The sequence below is a fragment of the Suricata suricatta genome, chromosome 10 (genome assembly GCF_006229205.1).
Source record: "Suricata suricatta isolate VVHF042 chromosome 10, meerkat_22Aug2017_6uvM2_HiC, whole genome shotgun sequence".
Classification (NCBI taxonomy): Eukaryota; Metazoa; Chordata; class Mammalia; order Carnivora; family Herpestidae; genus Suricata; species Suricata suricatta.
Window position 1 is genome coordinate 46,517,589 of NC_043709.1, and position 24,626 is coordinate 46,542,214.

General features: G+C 36.6%; 1 protein-coding gene across 2 annotated transcripts in view; it reads right to left on the minus strand.

Annotated features, from left to right (window-relative positions):
- Positions 1–24,626, minus strand: part of RAP1B (RAP1B, member of RAS oncogene family) — a 44,993-nt gene that overhangs the window by 20,068 nt on the left and 299 nt on the right. The window lies entirely within an intron of this gene.

The following is a 24,626-nucleotide window of genomic DNA, read 5'->3' on the forward strand; positions in this document are numbered from 1 at the left end:
ACTATTCACTAATTTAAAAGGTTGTACCCAATGAGCCCTTTCAATAGCTTAAGTTGTGTTCTAACACAAGTGTCTACCATATGGCTTTATTCTGTTTATTTTTCTATTTAAAATTTTTTTTAGTGTTTATTTATTTTGAGAGAGAGAGAGACAGACAGACAGAGAACAAGCAGGGAAGGGGGCAGAGAGAAAAGGAGACAGAATCCCAAGCAGGCTCCTCACCGTCAACATGGAACCCGGTGTGGGGGCTTGAACCCATGAACTGTGAGTTCATAATCTAAGCTGAAATCAAGAGTTGAGCATTTCACCAACCAAGCCACCCAGGCATCTCCTGTTTATTATTTTTAAATCAACATCTCTGGTGGCGTAATATGCCAATTTATTTGTGGCTAGAGTTAAACTCAGATTTGGGAAAGTCACAGAGATCTGTCTAGGATCCAGTGGAGAGGTCATGGCTACTATGTACCTTCCTCTGCTAACAGGGGCAAAAATAGGATTTCTGGAGCAATCTAAATGTAGTTGGTATTATGAGGTATCATTCATTATTCAATATGTACAAAATGCCCCTCAGTGATTTCCTTTCTCAGCTTTATACATGAAAATATTCATGATTTCTTCTCTTGCCCACTGCCCCTCCCCCCCACTATTGCAGCAATAATAGTACACGGATCAGGATAGAATGTTCCTGACTAGCAAATACTCAAATAATGCAATTCTGAGGAGGGTAGTGTCAAAGAAAACTTTCTGAAGTATTCTTGAACTATCTCAGGCCACAATCAGTTCCTCTTTCTGACAAGCTACACCAAATACTTTAGCACTGGATTGTATACTATTTTGTACTGTCTTTTAAGAGGACAACAATGATAGAAAGTAACATTAAGATTTAAAAGGCTTGGCTCTAAAAAATTATATAATTTGAGATAAACTACTTTATTCTCAATTTCCATTGTCCTTGTTTGTAAAATGAGGGTGGAGGGAAGGGGGAAGTACGGAACACAGAGATGCCTTGTATCAGCCAGGTAGGCAGGTAAATGCCTGAAGCAGGAAGCTGTTAATAGTAGGAAATGGTGTGAACTGTTGCCAAGCAGAATGAATGCTTATACAGTTGATGTCATTCAAATTTCAAAAGTTATAAATATTGTGGAAACCAACAAAATCTATTTAAGGTATGGAGATTTGTATTCTGGGTCACTAATTTTCTACTTTTGTACTAAATGATCGCTAAGGTCTCTTTCAATTCCAAAATGTATTGTTACATACACCAGGGTTTTGAAGAATTAGATACAGACAGAGCTTTTAAAAGTATCTTAATGTTATATTCCCTTTTAAAACATATATTTTAATGTTTATTTAATTTTGAAACAGAGAGACAGAGCATAAGAGGGGGAGGGGCAGAGAGAGAGGGAGACACAGAATCCAAACAGGCTCCAGGCTCTGAGTTGTCAGCACAGAGTTGGACCCTGGGCTCAAATTCAAACTCACGAATGTGAGATTATGACTTGAGCCGAAGTTGGATGCTTAACCAACTGAGCCACCCAGGCGCCCCTCCCTCTTCTTAATTATTGTAAAATAAAGGGGCTAAAAACAATACAGGACAATGTATACATTCACAGGCTGCTCTCAACTGGGAAAATCAGCCAAGGCAAGATGCAAAGGTTTTCCATAATTTCTTCTTAGTTCTGGCATGCTAGTCCAACATGCTTTGTGCAATTAAGATCTACTTTTGAACTAATTTAAGATTAGGCTATGGACATGAGGCTCTCTTTTGCCCAGGTAAAACATGGTAAACATGGAAGGTGGAGCCCTAGAACTGACTACCTATGCAATTTACTAGAGGACTGTTACTTATTCTAGGCTTGTTGTAATCTATAAAATATAAACAATAATACCAATTTTACAGACTTAATGGACAGATTAAATATACATGGTCTATAAAAGTCTTAATCATTAGTATCATCAACTAGGCGAAGAGTTAGTTCCTTGTTATTTTGTCCCCAGTTTGGTCTAGAAATATTTGTTGAATCAAGAAATGACTAAAGACTAATAATTCATTTCCAACAAAGGAAAGAACGATTTAGATCTTTTTTAAAAGAACTATTTAGATCCTTAAGGCACCACAAACAAGTTACTTTTTGTATGTAAATTGCCATTTAAGTTCACATCAATTATTTTTTTTTAATGTTTATTTATTTTTGAAAGAGAGAGAGGCAGACTACAAGTGGGAGAGGGGCAGAGAGAAAGGGAGACACTGAATCTGAAGCAGGCTCCAGGCTCCAATCTGTCAGCACAGAGGCCAACGCAGGGCTTGAACCCACTAACCATGACATCATGATCTGAGCCAAACTCGGATGCTTAACTGAGGCACCCAGGCACCTCATGTTCACATCCATTATTGACAGATGTCAAGAATCCCAACTGAGAATGAATTATATGAATCTTGAGAGAAAAAAAAATGAGTTCTTATACTTGTCGTGTAGGACTGTAATTCCAGTAAAAAAGAAAATGCTCTGGAGTAGGAAAAGTATTAAAAACAACTTTTAGGTTCCAGAGACACTTGCGCTCAACTTCACAATCTGATTTATTATTTAAATCAATCTCATTAATAAATGTAAAAAGCAAGTTATGATAAGAATCAAATCGTTGAAAATTGGGAAGTGATATTTAAAAAGCATTAATTTCTTGGGATGCCTGGGTGGTTCAGTGCAGAGGGTATGACTCTTGATTTCGGCTCAGGACTGAGCCCTGCATCAGGCTCTGCGCAGAGCAAGAAGCCTGCTTGGGATTTTCTCTTTCTCTCTGCCCCTCTTCCTGGCGCATGTGCTCTCTCTTTGTCTCTCTAAAAATAAAAATAAAAAGCATAATTCCTTTCCATTAAAATGTCATAAGTTCTCCAAATAACTATAGTCAAATTAAAAAAATTTCCAAAACTATAGTAACTCAAGTAATTCTACCCTCAAGTTATCTTGCTACAACACCCACCCCCCAACCATCCATTTCTGAAATTCTGTGATCTTAAATTATAAAGGACTCAGTAAAACACTTAACTACTGGTTCCTGAAGTCAAGTGACATTACTTCTCCCACTGAAGACTTTCTGGAAGAGACAATTTTTGATTTCGCCTTTCCGCCTCCAACTCCCAAAGAAGTATTTTCGCAGCTGAAGAGGATTACTGTGTTCTCTCCGCACTCCTAAACAAATTTAACTAATTAAAATGTTAGAACTTGATACTAAGCTGTTGAACACAATGACAGAAATAAAAACTTCTGAGATTTAAAAATTATTTTGGGAGGTCCAAACAGTACCTCTCACACTCTCTTTTAAAAATAAAACTAACAATGAACTACAAAATAAACAAAAAGCCATTATAATGAATATTACTTATATTTACTTTCTGAGTTGTCTGCATCTCTCGTGAGGAAAAATGGGAAATGTTTCTAATCTATTCTGCTGAGAGAGGTCTCTCTGAATCAGTTTTTAAATCTAGTCAAGCACAGAATTTATAGGCTTATATTTCACTATTCTGACTATATAATGCCTCAGGTAGGAAAAAAATTCTTTTCTTGCACTTTTCATGGATTAATATTGCCAGTAAATAAAGTTTATTCCAACATATACTATGACATGCAATTTAAGGCCATGGTTTCTAGTTTTATTTCTGGAATTATTTTACTATAGTTACCTTTCAGTTTAGTACTTGATCATTTCTTAGCCAAATCAAGAGAGGAGCAAGGTAGCTACGTGACAAGAAAAACTGAAGAATTCCAACATGTTTCAAAAACAAGCAAGAAGAAATAATATAGGCTCAAGATGACTTATTAGGGTCTATCAGCTCCCTCCTAAAAGGTCAGTAGAACTCTCTTCTGTTCCGTCTTTGGACACAACTTAAGAATTAACCTGTCAGGGATTTTTTATTTTTCTTTTTCTCATTAGATCTAGTAGTAAATTCTATAGTGCCTGAAAGATCTTCTGTGTCTCCCAGACGTAATTTAAGTAAATATGGATAAGAGTATAGATATTAACTTTACTATTTGTTATATATTAGAAGCGGATACACACACGCCTTACTTAACTATATTTTAACTAGGGAAAAAAAGTAAAACAGGAAAATATAAGAGTTAAGAGCACAGGCTTTACATCTGATTTCCTAGAATGCCAGTTCTATTAGCTAAATGACCTTGGTCATGTTATTTAGCCCCTCATTTAAATGAGAGATTATGCCTCATTTCCTCATCTGAAAATGAGAGTAACAGTATTTGCTTCATAAAGTTTTAAAGATTTAAACGAAATATGCAAACGTTAATACATAATAAGCAGTGAGTATTACTTGCTATTTTTAAATCCCACAGTACCTCAGAAGCATACTATACTAAAGGAACCTGTATATCTAGGGGAGTTGTTACTGCCTCTTATCCATCCCATTACTAAGTCTGATCCATTCTACCTTGGCATCTCTGAAATCAATTCCATTCTCTTCACTCCCTCATAAGGGCCCTCACCATTTCCTACAACGAAAAAGGGTGGGGGGGGATATATAGGAGGTAAATATGAAGGGAAAATGTTAATGTGTCGCACACTTGAATTTCAATGACCAGATTGGAGATATTAGTTTTAGTTTTAACTGTGAAGACAAAGAGTTAGGACAAGCTAGAAATTTGAGAAAAAAGCAATATGACAACTATATTTTAGTGGCCTTCATACCCTTGAGTATTTGTTGGTTTAGAGCATTAAAATGTAGTGTTTGTGGGGTGCCTAGGTGGCTCATTTGTTAAGCATCCAACTCTTTGATTTCAACTCAGGTCTTGATTCCAGGGTTGTGGGATCAAGCCCCATGTCAGTTTCCATGCTAAGCAGGGGACATGCTTAAGATTCTCTCTCCCCCTCTGCCCCTGCTCTTGCACTCTAAAATAAAAATAAATAAATAAAATAAAAACGAAATAAAATATAGTGTTTGCACTGTTACCTCAAGATCAAGCAGGATCTAAAGAACAAAGTGCTATGTGTACACAGAAGAGAATTCTCCGCCAATACGGACATGTAAAACAAGGCTGAAGAAAACTAAATGGATATTTAAACCAGACCGCTGGATATTTTAAAGAAATAAAGGAGTTCACTAGGAAATTAGGGCATTCTGGGAACAAGGACTATGAATGCATGGGGTGGGATGGGGAGTAGATGGAAGAGGAAGGGGACCCTCTTAGCTCAAAGAGTTGACCTGTCTTTGACAAAAAACTGAGAGACAAAGAGTTTTGCAAGTTGGGAAATGATATGACCATATCTGTGTTCTAGAAAGATCACAGAAACTGAGTATTAGTTTTCTGAATTCTGGGAATTTAGTAGGAAGCTATCACAGGTGAGAGATGGTAACCTAAGTTAGGGCAGTGACAGAAAGAATCAAGAAACATGGTGACTGACTAGATGGGTGAGGAAAATGGGATGGGATATAGCATGATCAGACATGGACAGTGAGGCCATTTAACCAGACTGGGAGCCTATGAACAGACTTGGTTCAGTAAGTATCTTATCTTTTGCAATAAATCTCAAAGACAGCAGGGTAAATACTGACAATGGTATGGACATGGTAGCATCTTTTATTCCTAAAGAGATTAGAAAGAAGATGCTCAATGTATTCAAAAGGCTTCAGGCACAGAACAGAACATTGATTTATTTCGCAAGATTATACCATGTATAATTTGTTCCACTCAACATTCTGGCTTATTAATTTGAAATATAAAATTCATTTAGATGATTACAAATCTCAATTTAAAGGTTTATAGTTCTAGTTGTTAAGGCTTCATCAAATAACTTTGATTTGATGAAGTCTTCTGCCAATTTATGTAAAACAAAAATATGAACAGAAAAAATACTGTACAAAACCAAAAACCTTCTTAGGCTTAGTGAGTATTTTGGGGCAAAATATTCAGGAACAAACTTGTGTTGTACAATACCGTAACTTATAAAAATCACTTGCCCACAAAGCGTCAAACAGTGTCTTTAGACTTGCTCCTTTTCCTCCTTATCTGAAGTCTTTTGTAAACAGGGCAGTAAAAATCTTACATCTTATTTTCTCATTTCTTTAGGAATAAACAAATAACTACTGCTATGGTGACACCACTGCCAGTGTTTACTTTACATTTTTTAAATTTAAGATCTAGTCGGAAAGAAAATTTACCTATTAAAAATCAGCCAAAACTACTATAAGCAAAGAACAGATTCTATCCTTCTTTTGTGAAAAGAACACCATTCTTTTTCAACTTCAACCTAAATTTTTCCATGTTCTTGTCTTCTCAAGTTGTTTCATCACTCAAATCTGTTCTTTACATTTCTATATAGGAATATAATGTTGGGATACATTTGCTTTAAAGGCACAAGTAATTTTTCTACAACAATGTGGTCCAAGATATAAGTTGGCAAGTTTCAGAGGCGGCAAAAAGAACCATGAAAAGCTAAAAAACATGAAAGGATTCTATTCGCATTCTTAAAAGAAACAACAACAACAACAACAACAACACAACAACCAAGAAGATACCAACCAAGCAAACCATTCCAGGGGAGCCAATTTTAGCCAACAGATTAATCAAATTAAAGATGCTATGATTATTTCACATACAGCCCCAAGAGGTACAGTTAAAATTTAATCATCACAAAATGGGAGGGAACAAAAAAAAGGGGGGGGAGGGAGTGAAAGGGGGAGGAACGAGGTCATTAATGTCCTTTTTCTATAAAGTATCAATATTTTGAACGGCTCTTTCCCAATTATACCACCAAGGCACAGTGCATGCCCCAGAACAGTTAAGCTACTATAGTTTAACTGCTCATAAAACCTGCAAGGATTTTGTTAATTTTAAGTTATAAACCTGCTATTATAGAGACCTCAGCCAGGACTTCTCTAATTTACACACACGAGGACACACAAAAGCCAATTCCAGCAAAGGAATGACTAGGCACAGACTATCCTGGACATTTCTTTAGAAACACAGTCTCTGTAATGCAAATCTATGAGTGAAGTTTAAACCACTGTAAAGAGAACTAAGAGGAAAATCACAGGCCACTTCAGACTTTGCTTTATTTAATAAAGTGCATTGAGGGGGTGCGTGGGTGGCTCAGTCGATTAAGCGCGTGATTTCAGCTCAGGTCATGGTCTCACGGTTCATGGGTTTGAGCCCCGCGTTGGGCTCTGTGCTGACAGCTCAGAGCCTGGAGCCTGTTTTGATTGTGTCTCCCTCTCTCGGTGCTCCTCCCCTGCTCATCCTCTGTCTCTCAAAAGTAAACATTTAAAAAAAGTGCATTGAAATAAAAGCATTAATCATCTGACAAAATTATATAATTTTAAATTAAAAAGTCGAGTAGCACCACCTTCTGAGAAAGTCACCAATGATGTCACACACAAATATATTTCTAAATAGATCAATTAAGTGAATTTTTACATTTTCATTTGAACATTTAAAAATGTCCAAAATAATACTCAGAAATTTAATAAATAAAAGCTGAAATGCCCCAATCCCTCCTCCCACCAAACCAATCACCTGCTTACCAGGCATTTATTACACTTCTTAGAAACTGTGCCAACAGTGATATGCAAAGGAGATGGCTTCCTCCTCCCCTCTCCCAACTTTCTCTCTCCTCTTCTCTCTCTCTCTCCTTCCCTCCCTCCCTTTGCTCCTCCCCTGCTTGCACAACAGGGCTCTCTCTCTCAAAAAAAAAAGGAAACTGCAAAGGCTTAGAAAACATCTAGCAAGAACACTTGAGGTACTGGATAGCGTATCTTTTTCTGTAATGGAATCATACTCTTCTCTGAAATAAAATATGGAAATTAAAAACCAAAATGTGTGTGACACTAAGTGTAAGAGCCAAGTTGAGTGTTTATGATAACAGACAATATCTGTATAGCACTTGCAATTTACGGTATATCTTAACACGAGCTTTCTCACTTGGATACAAGTCTAGGGACATTTCTCAAGAAGAAACACTATCTCTTGCTTTATTAGGAGTGTCATCTAATTAGTATTTGAATATGCTTTAAGTGTAAGTCACTATGAAGGTTACAAAGATGAACAAAACATACTTGGTCTCAGGAAGCTTACACTTTTGTAGGAAAGATGACATAAAAATACAGAAAAATATCAAAAGAAGCACAAAAATATTATGAAAATTTGAAGAGGGGTCAGGGAGAGATTTATGAAGAAAGTGGCAAAATGACCAAACGGCACAGCATTTCGCTCCAATTTTAGTATATGTGCTGCTGGAGTGAGCACCAAATGGCACAGCATTTCAATAGGAAAGAACATACTAGAGAAAAGAAAAGTGAAAGCAAAGGCAAAGAAGGCAGCAAAATGTAGGAATATGAATGGACTCCATAGAAAGCACAATCTGAGTGGATCTCAGGGTACAAATGGGAAAATAAAAAAAGTAAGAGGGTCAAGAGTCAACATAAATATAGACCCCGGAGTTTGGTCAAGAATGTGGTCTCATTTTAATTTAAAGATAAAATTTTTTAAATATTTATTTTTGAGAAACAGAGAGAGACAGAGTACGAACAGGGGGCAGAGAGAGAAAGAGACACACAGAATCTGAAGCAGGTTCCAGGCTCCGAGCTGTGAGCACAGAGCCCAACATGGGGCTTGAATCCACAGACTGTGAGATCATGACCTGAGCTGAAGTCGAAGTCGGGAGCTTAACCGAATGAGTTACCCAGGTGTCTCTAGAAACCTGGTCTCATTTTTTGTTTTTTTTTGGGTGGGAACCTTGTCTCATTTTATAAGCAACAGTACTGGACATTTTGAAGAGAAACATACCAATACTGAAAAAACTAAAGGTACTTTTTAAATGAGTAAATAATTCTAACAGAAGGTGGGACAATATATCTAGAAATGTTGCGATTTTATTAAAATGACTTAAATATGGCCTACTTTTAAAATGCACCAGTTTGCAACAAAAAACCTATAATGAGATGATGAAAACTAAAATTAAGAGATCAAAAATAATATACTGTATAGAGGAAAGAAACTACAAGAGACCGAAAAAAAGATAGTTAAGATAATCAGTAACTTCAGCTTTACTCTACAAGACTAACAATACTGTGTACCTACTATGTGCACACAGGCACATACCAGATATACACATCAAGGCTACTTTTTAAAACAGGATGTTACCTTTGGTGCCAAAGCATGTGCTATCCAAAGCATATTGAGATTACTTTTAGTTAAAACCGCTACCACACAACATGGCACCATTTAGGTATTTGCGTAAAATCTCACTTATATTGTTGACAAATGAGGCAGATTCCTGGGGCAGGCCATACTTTTCCTCAAAAAACTGCTTTGCATCCATCCATGTGCATTAAAAAAACACTCAGTTATTGACTTAAACATCTCACAGCCAGGAATCTAAGTGTAAGGTTAATTGCTGCATAACCAGCACTTAACACGGTTGGAATATAGAAGGCAATCATTTGTTGAATGAATCAAACCCAGTTTCTTGCCCTCGGCTCTGGCAAACTACAGATCTCAGATCAAATCCCATTTACTGCCTATTTTTATATAATTAAAAGTTTTGTTGGAACACTGCCACACAATTGCATACTGTCTATGGCTGCTCATACTACAATGGTAGAGTTGAGTGGTTATGACAGAAGACTGTATGGTCCACAAAGGCTAAACATTTATGATATGGCCCTTTACAGAAGAAGTTTGCTGATACCTGCTCTCTAAGTTAGAACCTCAAAGTAAGGATAGATCATGTCCATTAATTCACTGGTGGCAAATGGGTTTTAGCTCAAACAACTCAAAATATACTGGAATGCAGTGTTGAGAATGATCCTGAGACCAACTCCAGTCTCAAAGGGAAAGATTATAGCTCTTAATTATCAATGATTACTGTGGTTTAGGGGAAGGAGAAATAGGGTTATAACTCTAAAAACATTTGAAACCGTCTGTTGCAAAATACATTTAAATAACTAGCACTGTTTGATAGTTTTACAAAGACGTATTAATTAGCCACAAAATAATATGCACCCTCCCTCGCCCCCAAAAACCTGAAAGGAATCACTGAGAATGGGTTGCCCGAATACTGAAGATGGTTTAAAAAAACAATGACTTTGGATGCTGGCATGGTTGCTGTTGCTCATTTTTACATTCATTTATTCATTCACTCATTATTCATCCAATAAACATTCATTATTCACTTGGTCAACAGTTGTTTAGAACCATTCCTAAGGATGATTAAACAGTGTTTTCAGAGGAACCTATGGCAAGAAGATAGCCCCCACATACCCTGTAAGGACGCAGGTCTGAAGTGGGCTTCTCAGAATCATTAGACAATAGAATGTAACACCCAATCAGGAAAGGCCAGTTAACACCTTTAACATTTCTAAGGGTGGGCCTAAAGATGGAGGCTGTAAGATAATCACCTATTGCTTAAGACTAGTCACGCCCAACATGAGGATCCTGGGCCCACTCCGTGATTGGTCAATACTCTAAATGTTGTGATTGGCTCCCACCAAAAGTATCAATGAATGGTTAAACCTGCTGTCAATATACCTATGTCACCATTTCCTGTAACTCCCCCTTCCCAAAAAAGGTCCTACCCCCCCCCCCTCCACGTTCGGGGCTCTCAGCATGAATCCACTGCACTGGTAAAGTCTGTGAGCCCAAGCTTAGGCTCGGCCGGCCTAAACTCGTAATAAAGCCCTTTGCTTTTGTATGCGTGACTCGGTCTCCCTGGCAGTCTCTGGTTTTTGGGGGCGATACTGGAAACTTGGGTATAACAACCCCAAAACTCAATCAAGCTTTAAAGATAAAACTGAGGGGTGCCTGGGTGGCTCAGTCGGTTAAGCCTCCGACTTCAGCTCAGGTCAGATCGCACATTCGTGGGTTTGAGCCCGCGTCGGGCTCTGTGCTGACAGCTAGCTTAGAGCCTGGAGCCTGCTTCCGGTTCTGTGTCTCCTCTCTCTGACCCTCCCCCTCTCATGCCCTGTCTCCCTCTGTATCAAAAATAAATAAAACATTAAAAAAAATTTAAAGATAAAACTGAAAAGGGCATGTTGGGTAAAGTACATTTTTACACTTGAAACTAAATCTATTAAATCTGCCCACTTTGATTGTGGAAGTTAATAGAGCAAACAGTTTAACACTAAAGGATTCATGCCACTGGAGCTCTGCAAAAATTCCCTTTAGATTATTTTAGAAAATTCCTTTGTTGGGGTGCCTCGGTGGTGTGGTTAAGTGTCCAACTTCAGCTCAGGTCATGATCTCACAGCTTGTGAGTCTGAGCCCCACATCAGGCTCTGTGTGGACAGCTCAGAGCCTGGTGCCTGCTTCAGATTTTGTGTCTTTCTCTCTCTCTGCCTACACCCCCCACCCCAAAATAAACATTTTTTTAAAATTAAAAAAAAAAAAAAGAAAAGAAAATTCCTTTGTTTGCTATACCTACCACAGGTACTTGCACCGTAGCTGTAAAGAAGGCTGGGAAAGCTAGTCCCTAGCATTTTTATTTTCTATAAAGCAAGTTTGTTAACCAGGACTTACTTAGATCTGTGCCTTTTCAGATACTAGTAAGTCTCTTGAAACATGAACACACACACCCATACATCTATAAAAGAGATTTTAAGGCAAATATATTTCTGTTAGATGTAGTCTGGCCCATATGGGCCACACCCTAGCATGACAGGAAGTTAAGGAGCCTTGCATGGGATCTGGGAAGAGGTGACAAAACCACTGCTGGGAATGGTGGGAAGGAGGGTCTCAAGGTCAGATCAAATTTAAATCTGAAGACCCAGAAGCCTATGACAGCTACGTGATATTACAGCAGTGGTCATCATACTGATGAGATGACTCATCATAGTAAGAACTCTGTGTGTTTGTGTGAGTGCATGTTGTCTTTAAAAGCACCTCTGAAAGACTGATAATGCCTCCTGTTCCTCCTTAAGTCCCTAAGACGTACATTCCTAGCAAAGAAAGGTCAGGGTTCACCAGACTGTCTTATTCATCTTTTTGCCTTAAAATAACTGTCCCCCAATTTAGTAAAGAAAGAGTGTCTCTGTTCCTCAGGTCTCTAAAAATCAGATTCTTCAGTAATGTAAATAACTTGCTCTTAATGTCTTAACTTCCACAAGTCACAGAAAAAAACCACTTCAAAGGGATGACTATTATTGGGGGTAAGAAAGCTAACAATGTATTTTTTGTTCCTAGGTGAAGCCACATTTTCTCCAAGTTTGCTGAATTTAATACTAACACCAAAGATGTTCAATAACATTTTCTGAACAGGTTGGAGAATGAGATAACTACATTAACCACAGAGACATCCCTATTTGTTAGGTAAAATATCTGCTTTCATGTATTTCAAGCAAATAACTACACTAACTACAGTTTATGAGCTGGTAGGGTAGAGGTAAAAGTCAGAAGTGAGGTACTTTAGTACTAGCAGGTAAATTAGAATTTAGGGTAGATTCCAGAACAAACCAAACCTATTTTCATAAATGGAAGGACATCACGAATATTTCTTTACTCAGATTTTACAAAATACCACCATCTATCTGAAAGGATGGGGGAACATTTTTTTTAAATGTAATTTTACAATCTGTTTCAACAGAAGGTTGAATTCAGAAATAAACAGAATTAGTGTCTTCCATGAAAGAAGGAATAAATGACTGCAAATTTTATTTCATTGTACTGTTCACCTCCTAACTAGGATTAAATGCCAACCCTTAATATGACTCAATGCACTTGAAACCATAAGAAGAAAGCCATGATTTAGATCGTGGGTTCATAATTTGCATGACTAATTACATTCTAAATGAAATCTCAAGACCAGGACATTCCTAATGGAAAATTCCCTAATAAATCTGTTCAGAGGAGAAAAATTAACCACCAACAACTAAAAACAAAACAGTGGAAGCAGAGGTACTTCCCATAATTTTCTTTTACAATTTTAGTATCTCAATCAAAGCAAGCAGCAGTTTATGCTAGCTGCTTAATGCCAACACTGGTTTATGCAATTAACCGTCTTACAAAGTTACTTTTAACTCATTTAAGTTCTTCCTTTCACATTTTGCCATAGTTTGTTCAAAGATGCTCTCAGTTACTGAGTAAAATAAAGTCTATTTAGAAAAATAAAATGCAGGCCACACTTTGGAAGCCACAAATAATGCTTGTATTTGGCTTTCTCATACATTACCCACTTACTTGCATAATTAGTAGGTCAGTAAGTATTTTCTTTTTTTATAGTAGCTTCAGAACTTGCCTGTCTTGGCAATTCTAAGAAATAGAAGTCAGTATCCAAAACACAGCATATATATGTGTGTATTCTTGGACATTAGTATATACCAAATGAATGGAGGAAGCAATGAGAACCAAAAATTGGATGTGTGTTAGGCTGTTAGAACAAGGAATGCAGGTGGGAAAACCACAAAAGTATGCAGGCACTTTCTATAATCAATTCTGAGTTTCAAAGAAGTATTTTCAGATACTTCCTTGTCAAAAACAAGTGATTCCATCAAGGGTTTCTAATTTTTATATGTTTATGTATTTATTTTGAGAGAAAGAGAGCATGTGCATAAGAGAACACACACACACACACACACACACACACACACACACACACACGCACGCGCACGGGCAAGCGGGAAGGCGGGAGGAGACGTAAAGGCAGAGAGAGAATCCCAAGTAAGCTCCACACTGCTAGTGCCAAGCCCAACTGAGGACTCAATCCCATGAACTGTGAGATCATGACCTGAGCTGAAATCAAGAGTTGGATGTTTGAGCCACCCAGGCACCCTCTGGCCCTGATCAAGGATTTTTAGAGAGGTCAGTCCTATAATATTCCTATCCCCATTTCCGATTGTACTCTTACTTCACTATTAAATGTATTATATAATTCCTAGAAATCTTATGAACTGGGAGACAAATTACATGATATCTTAAAAGGCTTTAAAAATCTACTAAAAAATTGTGGTAATACATGAGCTGTCAATCATCAAATGGAAAACATTTGATGTTTCAGGCATCAATATACAGAGATGAATCTTCACTATCTCCAAACATTTAACTGGATTTTAAGGAATTAGGTGGTTTTCCCATAACTTTAAAGACTCATTACCCTCAGCAGGGCATTCCAGCCTGACTCTGTGTTGGAAAGAATTGCTTGGCAGAGACAGTTTCTAATCTAATGTTTTCAGACCCTGATGTCCTCCCCAAAGACACAAAGTAATAAAGGGTAAAGTCTTTCCAACAATTGTGGATACATTTCACATAGAAGATATAATTTTTTTACACAGCAAAACTTCACCTAAGTACTACCACGGGGCCATTGATAGTTTTTATTCATCCTATTTAGTGTGACTATTCATGTTTCACTTTAGAAACATTGTTTGAATATTATTACTAAAATTCAAAACAAATCTTTCCACAAAATTCTGAATTCCAAAACACCTGGGACCAAGAATTGTTAAGTGAGGGATTATGGGCCTATAATTCATTTCATAAACATCTACGATAACAAAACACCTCTTTGAACAGACTTTGTGTTTTCTAATTTTTGTATTGTTGCCTACCCTGATTCACTGTTGGTTTAAAACTTACATTCTCTCTTGATATGTATAGATCCACCCACGTCATTTTAAAGGTCTTTTTGGACCACTACAGCCTAAGATTTTCCACTATTCCTCTAACTCTATAACTAATCATCTGTATCACTCATTTGGGTATTGATTATTACTATTTTGAACTGCCATTTAAATTTCAGATTAACTTTTCATGTCTTTGCTAAAACCTTTTGTGCTTAAATTACTCAATTTAATCCTACCATATAGCAATGGAGAACACTTAGCTCTCAATAATATGCAGTTAGATGAATGAGTCCTCAAGAGACAAACACCCTAAATAATGAAGAATTATAGTTGGAAACAAATATAATATTTATTTCCTTAAAATAAAAAATGATGAACACCATGTGCCAGTTATTGGGATAACCATTTGAAATTGTGGTGGCAAAGTGAAATGGTATTCTTGGCCTCCTGAAACAGTTTAGAGGGCAAGAGAGAATAAGTGGATAAATGTTAATTACTGATTGTGATAAGAGCTAGGAAGATAATAAAGGGGATACTGCTTTATATAGGGTGATCAAGAGAACCAAACTTCCCTGTATATGTACAGCCGAGCTGACACTGACACTGAAGCAGAGCTGCGGAAAGATCATACTAGAGAAGAGCTGTAAACACCAAATCTCAAAAGATGGTAAAGGGCTTGTTGGGTCAAGATCAGAAAGAAGTTCTGTATGGGTAGAGCTTCGTTAACAATGAAGAGAGAAAGTTGTGAAGTAAGCAAGAAATGGATCTGGTTTCTATTTTAAACCACTGGGGGTGGGGGCAGGGGATATTGGGACTGGAGGATATTACATGATCTGATTTACATTTTTAGAAGATAATTTTTAAAATTATCTTTTTATAAAAGATAGATGGAGACCGAGCTAGATGAGGACAAGAATTGAAACAAATTAGGAAGCTCCTGTAGGAGTCAAACAAGAGAGGACTGGCTGAAACAAGGGTAATATCACAGAAACACAGGATTTTAGAGCTCAAAAAGACCTTGACAACCATTTAACCAAACTTGCTTTAATAAAAGGAAAAGTCCTAAGAGAGAACTTAACGTGTTCAAGGTTTTGCAGCCAGTGCCAGAGAGAAGCCTGGGACATTCAGGTCAAAATTATCACTAAGCCATGCTACTTAACAGGCTAGAATCAAAGGTCTAGCAACCACTGAAAACTAGAATATAATCTCTCAAATTTACCCTTCATGCTTCAAGTCATCAGCTAGAACTTATGCAAAAAGAAGTGCCCAATATGAGCACGTGAAGGTTCAGAGAAAAGTGCATAAGGGTCTGTTGAGGAATAAAAGTACTCTTAGCTCACACTGCTTAGTGATGGAACTTTTACTTTAAACCCCACAATCTATAATCGATAATACTAATTTATCTTGTACCTAGGACCCTTTCTTTGGTAGACCAGATGTATCAATTACTAAAACATCACAAATGCTTTTCAAAGTGTTTATCATTCCTGTCCAACCAGAACTCTTAAAGTGAATGCGGTTAATAGACTTGTTCATTTGAGAGAGAATCTCTTAATCATCATTCTTACTCTTTTCGGCGCTATTTCCTGCCCTTCTACCTCTTCAGTGCCTATTATCACCATCATCACTTGCATGTCAACAACAGAAAAATGTTATGAATGCTCTTTTGTCCTTAAAAGATTGCACATCCTGTCTTCTCTTTGAAGATGAAGTAAGGTGACGGGACTCTTGAAAGAAAAGAAAGTTTAAGTATAAACATCTAAAACAGAAAATTTCATACAATTTTTTTCTCAGCTAGCAACTAAAACTGCATAAGCAACAGGCAGTGGCAACCCTGTGATTAACTGGATGTCCTGAACCTAAAATATAATCTCAGTATGTTCCCTAGTTGAGAACAGCTGACCAGGTAATTGTTTAATACAGAGAGAACTAAAGCTTCCCTAATAATAAATAATAATAAAGCTTCCCTAATAAGTTCCCTCCCCCTCACTGTGGGATTAGCTTTTGTAGGCAGGAGTTCCATAATGCTTACTCCTCAAAGCTAGCCCAAAGTTAGCGTTTCTACACTTATTCCTCTAAACCACCCCATGCCTCTGCCTCTTCTGTCAATGCTGTTCTTTCAAACAGTGTAACTCAGATTCACTACTCTCTTTCTTCACAGAACACATCCACTTTATTATCTCTAGGGAAATAACTGGCACTAAATTTCCAAGAAATTAAGTACAATATGAACTACAACTTACCCACCTACTTTCATAATCTGAAACTTATTACTTGAACTGAATGCATATTAGCCTAAAACTCCTTTAAAATTTGGAAGGGGGTTGCCTGGGCAGCCCAGTCAGTTAAGTGTGTCTCTTAGTTTTGCTCAGATCATAATCTCATGGTTCGTGAGTTTGAGCCCCACATCGAGCTCGATGCTGACAGTGCAGCGTCTGCTTGGGATTCTGTCCTTCAAAAATAAATAAACTTTAAAATAAATAAATAGATCAAAGATTTGGAGCTGTTCTATGACATCAGGTTTATAAAAATCCTTGACAAGCACTGCTACAACTGTTCGTAAACAAGCATGAAAAAGAAACCACTTTCTCTCAGAAGCTAAGAACTTACGTTTGTTTTAAAAGTATCTACTAAAGGGGTGCCTGGGTGGCTCAGTTGACTGAGCATCTGACTCTTGATTTTGGCTCAGGTCACGATCCCAGGGATCTGCATTTGGCTCTCAGCTAAGTGTGGAGCCTGCTTAAGATTCTCTCTCTCCCTCTTCCCTTCCCCACCAAGTGCACGCTAAAATTTAAAAAATACATATATTTTAAAATCTACTAAAGGTAGGCAACACAGCACATTCTCAGGTCAAAGGGACATTATTAAACTTGCAATGGGAAAAAAATGAGTAGCTTTACTATTGGAAAGCTACTAAGTATTCTAAAATCATGAAAGTCAACTACTAAAAAACTACTTTTTAAAAAGGTTATGTCAAAATTTGGGCACACATACACTCTATATAGAGATGAGTTATCACAGGTGTACAAAAGAAGTATTAAAACCAAGAAATAGGCTTAAAAAATAATAATCACCTGTTATTAGGATCAAAAGTTGAATGCTCAAAAAGCCTATAAAAAAAAAAAGTCAACCTAAAATGACTACATATTATTGAGAAACTTCAAGATGAAGCATATGAAAACATGGCTTCACATTTATCTGTGGTTCCTATTCTTATATTCCTCTCCAACAAAAATATAAACTAAATAAAAGATGTTAAACATTGAGAACAAAGCATGGAAAAACAAGTGTACGAAAAAGTGAATAACCACACAGCTGGGACTATTTTAGTAGCCTTTTTCAGATAAATGCAGATATTCTCCTTTGATACTACACCAAAACTTGACAAGTGGTTGCAATATACTGTAATAGAAACCTTACCAATAAACTTTAGATCTGCTGGAATACTAAAAACCACTGGTCTAGCTAGAACTTACAAAGGACTTTTTTGTAAGAAATTTCATAACATCATGCATTGGTCACTTGGAAAATGCCTGTACAGAGTTACATGGATGGATCTTCAAATGTTGACACATTATATATTATTTTTAAAAATCTATCGTCATTAACATCAATATCATCAGAAAAAATGTCTAAATACTGGGAACCTGTCAAAAGCACAGTGACTGATATAAATTTCCCAAATTCTAAATTTCACTTGAAAACTGGATTTTATCATTAACCATAAATATGGTTGATCCCTTCATTAAAGCAACCGGCTCATTTTGTTTACTGTTGAGAAAATGTCAGTTTAATATCCAACTCTGAATAACTATAGTTTTTCAGGGATTCTTTAAAGTAAAAATGATATTCATAAAAAAAGTGGCTGGTTCAGCTTGTAACTCAAATTACACAAATGCTTTTTCCTATAGACAACTGTTATATCCTCAACAGGGCAGCAAAATGGTGTTTGAAGCATAGTTTCCATTTTGTCATAGTATACTGAAATATGTACAAGAGTCAAGATTTGATTTAAAAACCTTTTTTTTTTTCTTAACTTTTTCATCAAGTGCATTTAGGTGAAAGTTTTTTGTTTCTGATTTTTGTTTTTTTAGTGTATGGCAGTCAAGAATACAATGACTATAAATACAGTGTGGTGCCGTAAGTTTTACCCACCACTGCTTTTTATCAGTGGCACACATGCCAACGCACTGAAAAAGGCAAAGAACATCTCAGTATTATTACTATAAAATCAGTCCCCAGGATTCTTTGGAGCATACTCTGAAAACCACTGAGCTAGACAATTTGTTAAGCTGTTCACAATCACAATTATTTTTTCTTTGTCCTTATTTATACATTAATGAGAGTCATAAAAATCAACCAGTTGGAAGAAGCAATGCTACAGAGGAATAAAAGTTTTATAGAACAAGAGCTAATACCACATTAGTATACTCCTGATAATAATTTATGGATAATATTCCACTTACTCCTCAACAACTCAAGGGGTGCCTGGGTGGCTTGGTTGGGTAAGCATCTGACTCCAAGCCCCTCCTCCTGCCCCTCATCTGTGTGTGCACTCTCTTGCTCTCTTAAAAAAAAAATCCTCAACAACTCTAATATATGTTATCTTTCCCACTGAGGAACCACAAGGTAGAAAAACTTCAAAAAGGGAAATACAAATTTGGTCTAAAAAGTTACTGTACTGGTGGGATTATAAGTGACATTGTCTTTATGCTTTTCTGTGTTCTAAACACTTTAACAAGAAGATTAAAAAGACATTTAAAAATGCAGCCAATCTTACCAATATAAATCTAGTGCAATTTCAAGTTGAAGAATTAAAAAAATTTTTTTAAATTTATTTTTGAGACACAGAGAGAGACAGCATGAGCATGGGAGAGTCAGAGAAGGGAAACACAGAATCTGAAGCAGGCTCCAGGCTCTGAGCTAGCTGTCAGCACAGAGCCCAGCACGGGGCTCGAACCCATGAACTGTGAGATCATGACCTGAGCTGAAGCCGGACACTTAACCGACTGAGCCACCCAGGTGCCCCAAGTTAAAGAATTCCAAGAGCAGAAGAAAATACACACATATTTATATACTTCATCCCTATCCTTATTATCTGTACAGTACAGAATTCAAGATTACCGAAGGATTCCTGAGTTGTTATCAGGGAGCTTAAACATAACTTACAAATCTTAAAAATAGCAGCTATAACTTTGTTAACATAATATAGTAATATTCTCACTACAACCTTAAAACACAAGGTAACAGTTGGATGCAATATGCATACCACTTTGACACCAAAAACCTATCAATTAAACAGAATTGATATTATAGTTATTGCATAGATATCCTCAGTCCCATTAACTTTTAGAATAAAGTGACCAGAAAAATATAATCCAATGTGTAAACTTTATAAATATAAATTTTAGAAGACACAAATAATTAGAATTTTATTTTACATAACATTTTCCATTTTCTTTCCAGAAGCTTTTGCCAAAAACTGCTATTAAATGGACAAAACAGATTTTCTTTCATCTTTTTTTCTCTTCCCACAAAGCAAAGAGGAAAGCAACAGTTAGAGGTAATCTGCTAATGAGGCAGTAAGTTACATGTATATTTTCAAGAAAGTTATTTAATGAAATGCTAAGTTTTGAATATAAGAATCTATGTTATTAAAAGTACATATTTACTGAAATAAATTTTCAAAGCAACTACTGAAAAATTCAGCAAGATCTATAATGTAGTGAAGGTGGTGATTTTAAGAAGTCAATAATTTAAAGTAACAAAAATATTTATAACTGTTTTAAATAGATGCTCTCTTCCTTTAATATGTTTATTGAGTCTATCTGTACAACAGTTAAAACAATTTCTCACCACTGGAAATGCTTACCTAGCAAATTATCTCATGAGATCAGAATCCAGCTTAAATTTAAAAGGTCTCACTGGTTATATATATAAAATAAATAAAGTATACAGAGAAGCTTATCTCCAAAATTATAAAATAGCACAACTACAAGAGTAAGCTTTAGAAAACCAGCTCAATGTAAAATCCAAAATCAGAACATTAGATAATTACTCTCTATGGTTAGAGAGACTAAGATCCTTAATTTAAAAGTAAACCTATTTCAGTACTCAAGTACCTCAAATACAATTTTAATCATAGTTATAGTCCAGATATTGTCCTGTATAATAAAAACCATATGGAAATTCTTCAGTTCATGTTGCAACTATTTTTTCTTTTGATAAGTAACTTAAATATTATTTAAAACCTGGTACATTTCCCTAAATGTTCATTTCTTTATAAGTTTCAGGTTCTTTAGAAACAGTTTAAAAATTCTTGATCCTGTATTAATGCAGAACAAAAACTCTTTTTAAATTGCTACTGAAATAATAATCAGTTGCTGTATACCCTTAATTTGACTAACATCAGGAATAAACACACCAAAGCTAGCAAGTATGGAATACCTATATTTCTGTTTGTGGCACATTTAAAAAAAGTGATTTTAATTCTTTAAAGGCAGCACAAAGTTCCTAATAACATTTCTTCTTTAAATGTCTTTAAAACAGAAATTCTATGGGATGCCTGGTGGCTCGGTTAGACGTCCAACTCTCAATTTCAGCTCAGGTCATTTTATGGTTTGTAAGATCAAGCCCCACATTGGCTCCACACTGAACTTGAAGCCTGTTGGGGATTCTCTGTCTCTCTCCACCCTCCCCTGCTTGTCCAGGTGTACACTCTCCCCTCCCACCTCCCCCCAAAAGAGAAATTCTAGTATGAAAAAGGGATTGGTCTTAAAATCCAGTGCTCAACTAGGCTCAAGTAGAGCAAGCCAATTTTTACCGCAAATGGATAAATTCATTCTATTTTTTGTAGCTACTGCTTCCAATGTATTTATGAGATTTCCAAAGAATAAGTAAACTAAAGACTTAAGTCCTCAAATGGTAATTAATGCCTTTTGATACTACTGCAGAGTATCTAAGAACACTGAAAAATATTTGGTTTTCAGCACAAGTGTTTCAGCACATGGTACAGTACTCCTGTTTATTGAATAATTTGTCCACTGTTACAATGAATCATTGCATCAGCCAAAATGTCTGTTCAACTTTTTCTAAAAGAAATCCAACTTAAAAAGACTAATAGTAAAAAGTTCAGCCTACTCTCTGAGACCAAGGAATCCTCAAAAATGGTAAGAGGGGAAAAATAATCAAGGCATATATTTAGTCATAACTTTATGTGGTCTTAAGAAGTTTAAGAAAGATCAATCTTTTATCAAGTTTTCTCTAGACTGAACATGTGACATCATTGTTATAACAAAAAAAAGAGCACTTTTGAATCTTTAGTTCACAAATACTAAACTATTCCTGGTGCGTCAAATTTAGATAGTACAGATCAATACCCACTGTCTTTATATATACACAGGGACATGTTATTTTAAGTCTAGGAAAATGACACATGTATCAATAATATCTTGGTATTATTCAGTAATAAAATTATCTATTTAAAAATCACACAGTTGGGAAAAACTGTAAAACTGTGAAATTTTCTTTGTATACAGATCCAGTTTTATGGCTTAATTTTACTCCCTTAACAGATATTTATCAATTACCTACAAGAAAACTCAAAACTGAACGAGCAATTTCTCGTCCCAATCTCAGACTTTCTATTTAAAACAACATGTATAATTAGTTACCTGTGCAATCTCTGCACAGGTCTTCTACAAGTCTTGAACTACACTGGAAGATATATACACTTAATATGATATTTATGTACATGTTCAAAGTTTTAGGATCAATTTTTTTAAATTTTTAATGTTTTTTATTTTTGAGAGACAGAAAGAGACAGTGAGAACAGTGGAGGGTCAGAGAGAGAGAGAGAGGGAGATACAGAATCTGAAGCAGGCTCCAGGCTCTGGGCTGACAGCTAGCTCTGTCAGCCCAGAGCCTGACAGGGGGCTTGAACCCATGAACCTTGAGATCATGACCTGAGCTGAAGCCGAAGCCGGACACTTAACCGACTGAGCCACTCAGGTGCCCCTAGGATTAATTCTTTATTACAACTCAACAGATGCTCCTTACCATGGGTGCTTACTTTCCTTTCATATAGGTAAGAGAAATATTGGAATTTTATAGTTAAGGATTATTTTGAGGATAAAATTAAAATCAATTTGTAAAAGGATCCCAAAGTCAATGTGGAAATGTTTTTTTTTTTTTTTTAAGGAAGACAAAGTGCTCTCCAAATATTCTCTTAAATGTTTACTACAATTAATTCTTCTATCTAAATGCTAAACACTATGTGCACAGGCAAGGTTCTCGGAACTAAGAATATAATGGGGAATGACATGAATCAGTCCCTACCCTCATTATGCTTACCTTTAACAGACTGGTATTATCTAAGTGCAAGTTACCATGCCAGTGCTTTGGGGCATACAAAGAAGACAGCCTGTCCCTGGACTTTACAATTTAGATAACAAAAATTATACGAAGACTGACAACAGAACAGTAGCAGAATGTTGGAAGTGATAGGTGTCATAGAAAGAGACCACTCTCCTGGAATGGAGCAAGGGGGTATTACAGAGAGAATGCAAAAGACAGCAATTATTTTCATGGCCCCTACCACATTTTAAAAATTAAGCCAGTTTATTATTGGGCTCTTCAGTTGTATTCTGATACCGGAACATTAAAACAAAACTGGCTACAAGTGTTTTAAAGATTTACTTTGGGGCTTCATCAGGTAAGGTAACATCACAATTTACTGCGAATGCCAAATAAGAAAATCCAAGTGAAAACAGTTGATGCAGTGCAGAGTTTAAAAGCAAAGATGGGCTCAAATAAGACCATCATTCAGGGTTTTGTGTCCTTAAAGTGATTTAACCTCCTTGACTGTCAATTTCCTCTCCTAAAACCTGGAAATGAAACTACCCTAGTGGTTCTTCCACACTAAGGTACCAAACGTTTTGTGCATGATTATTATCCTGTAAAAATATTAATTCAGTATAAAAACACTGTAGTTCTTCTTTCAGTTTCTCTATTATATACTGTCCCAAGAGTCCGCAAGGACGCTAACTAATCTTATCTTTTTCTAGGCCTCAGTTTCCTCCTCCATAAAATGAGAGGGTGGGACTGGATGACCTAAATAGTCCCTTCCGGCCCTTAAAAGTCCCATGACTCCCTTATGACTCAAATACTACTAAAGAATCAGCTTTTAGGAGTGATACGAGTTTGAAATTAAATGAACATCTCCCTCTTTTTTAATGTTACTTCTTGCTAAGATAAGGTTTTGTTGAGCAAGTCTAAACAGTTTTCTAATTACAAAGTCAAAACTTTACAAGTTAGAAGCTTTAAGTTGTAAGCACTCGATATATCTTAGATGCGACCAGCAAAACAAAAATCCAATTAGACTGAATTAATTTTAAAATCATGATGCTCATTTAGTATCAACTTCTACCCCGTTAAAAATGTAATTTCCCGTTACTGTAATACAGAACTGCTTATGTTCCTTCCAAGCAAGAGTTGCAGGACAAAAATGCTTTGCTAAATAAAGGTGCTGGGGAGAGGGAGGAGGAGCGGCGAAGGGGAAGCAAATCTTGTACTTAAACTCGCAAGGATGATCTTTTCTCCAAAAAGCCATACTTCTTTTCAGAAGAAAAATCCAAATGGCCCGGTTAACTGGGGGTAATTTTAAATAAAATTCATGGTGCTGACAGTTTTAGGATTAGACACATCGAGATGGCAAAAAAGAGAAGACGACAAACTTCCTGGATTTTGTCTCCCTCTGTAAGAGAAAAGAGATTTCCTCTTGCTGACGAAGGGAAAGGCCCCTTTAACAGCTTTTCCCTACGCGGTGGTTGCTGCCAGACTAGGTGGGGCTCCCTCCGCTGCCTTCCTCCTGCCACTTCCCGCAACAAATGGAGCGAACCGGTCCCGTTTCAGGCAAACTTTTTCCCTGTCAGGCTGGAGCCTGCAGGGCGCCGGGGAGTGGTTTCCCCCGAACGCTCCCCGTCCCGGCTCGGGGCTGGGGGAAGCTGGGTCTTCTCAAAGGACAACTTTCTGGTTTCCGTTCTAACTTCCACCCACACCCAGGAGG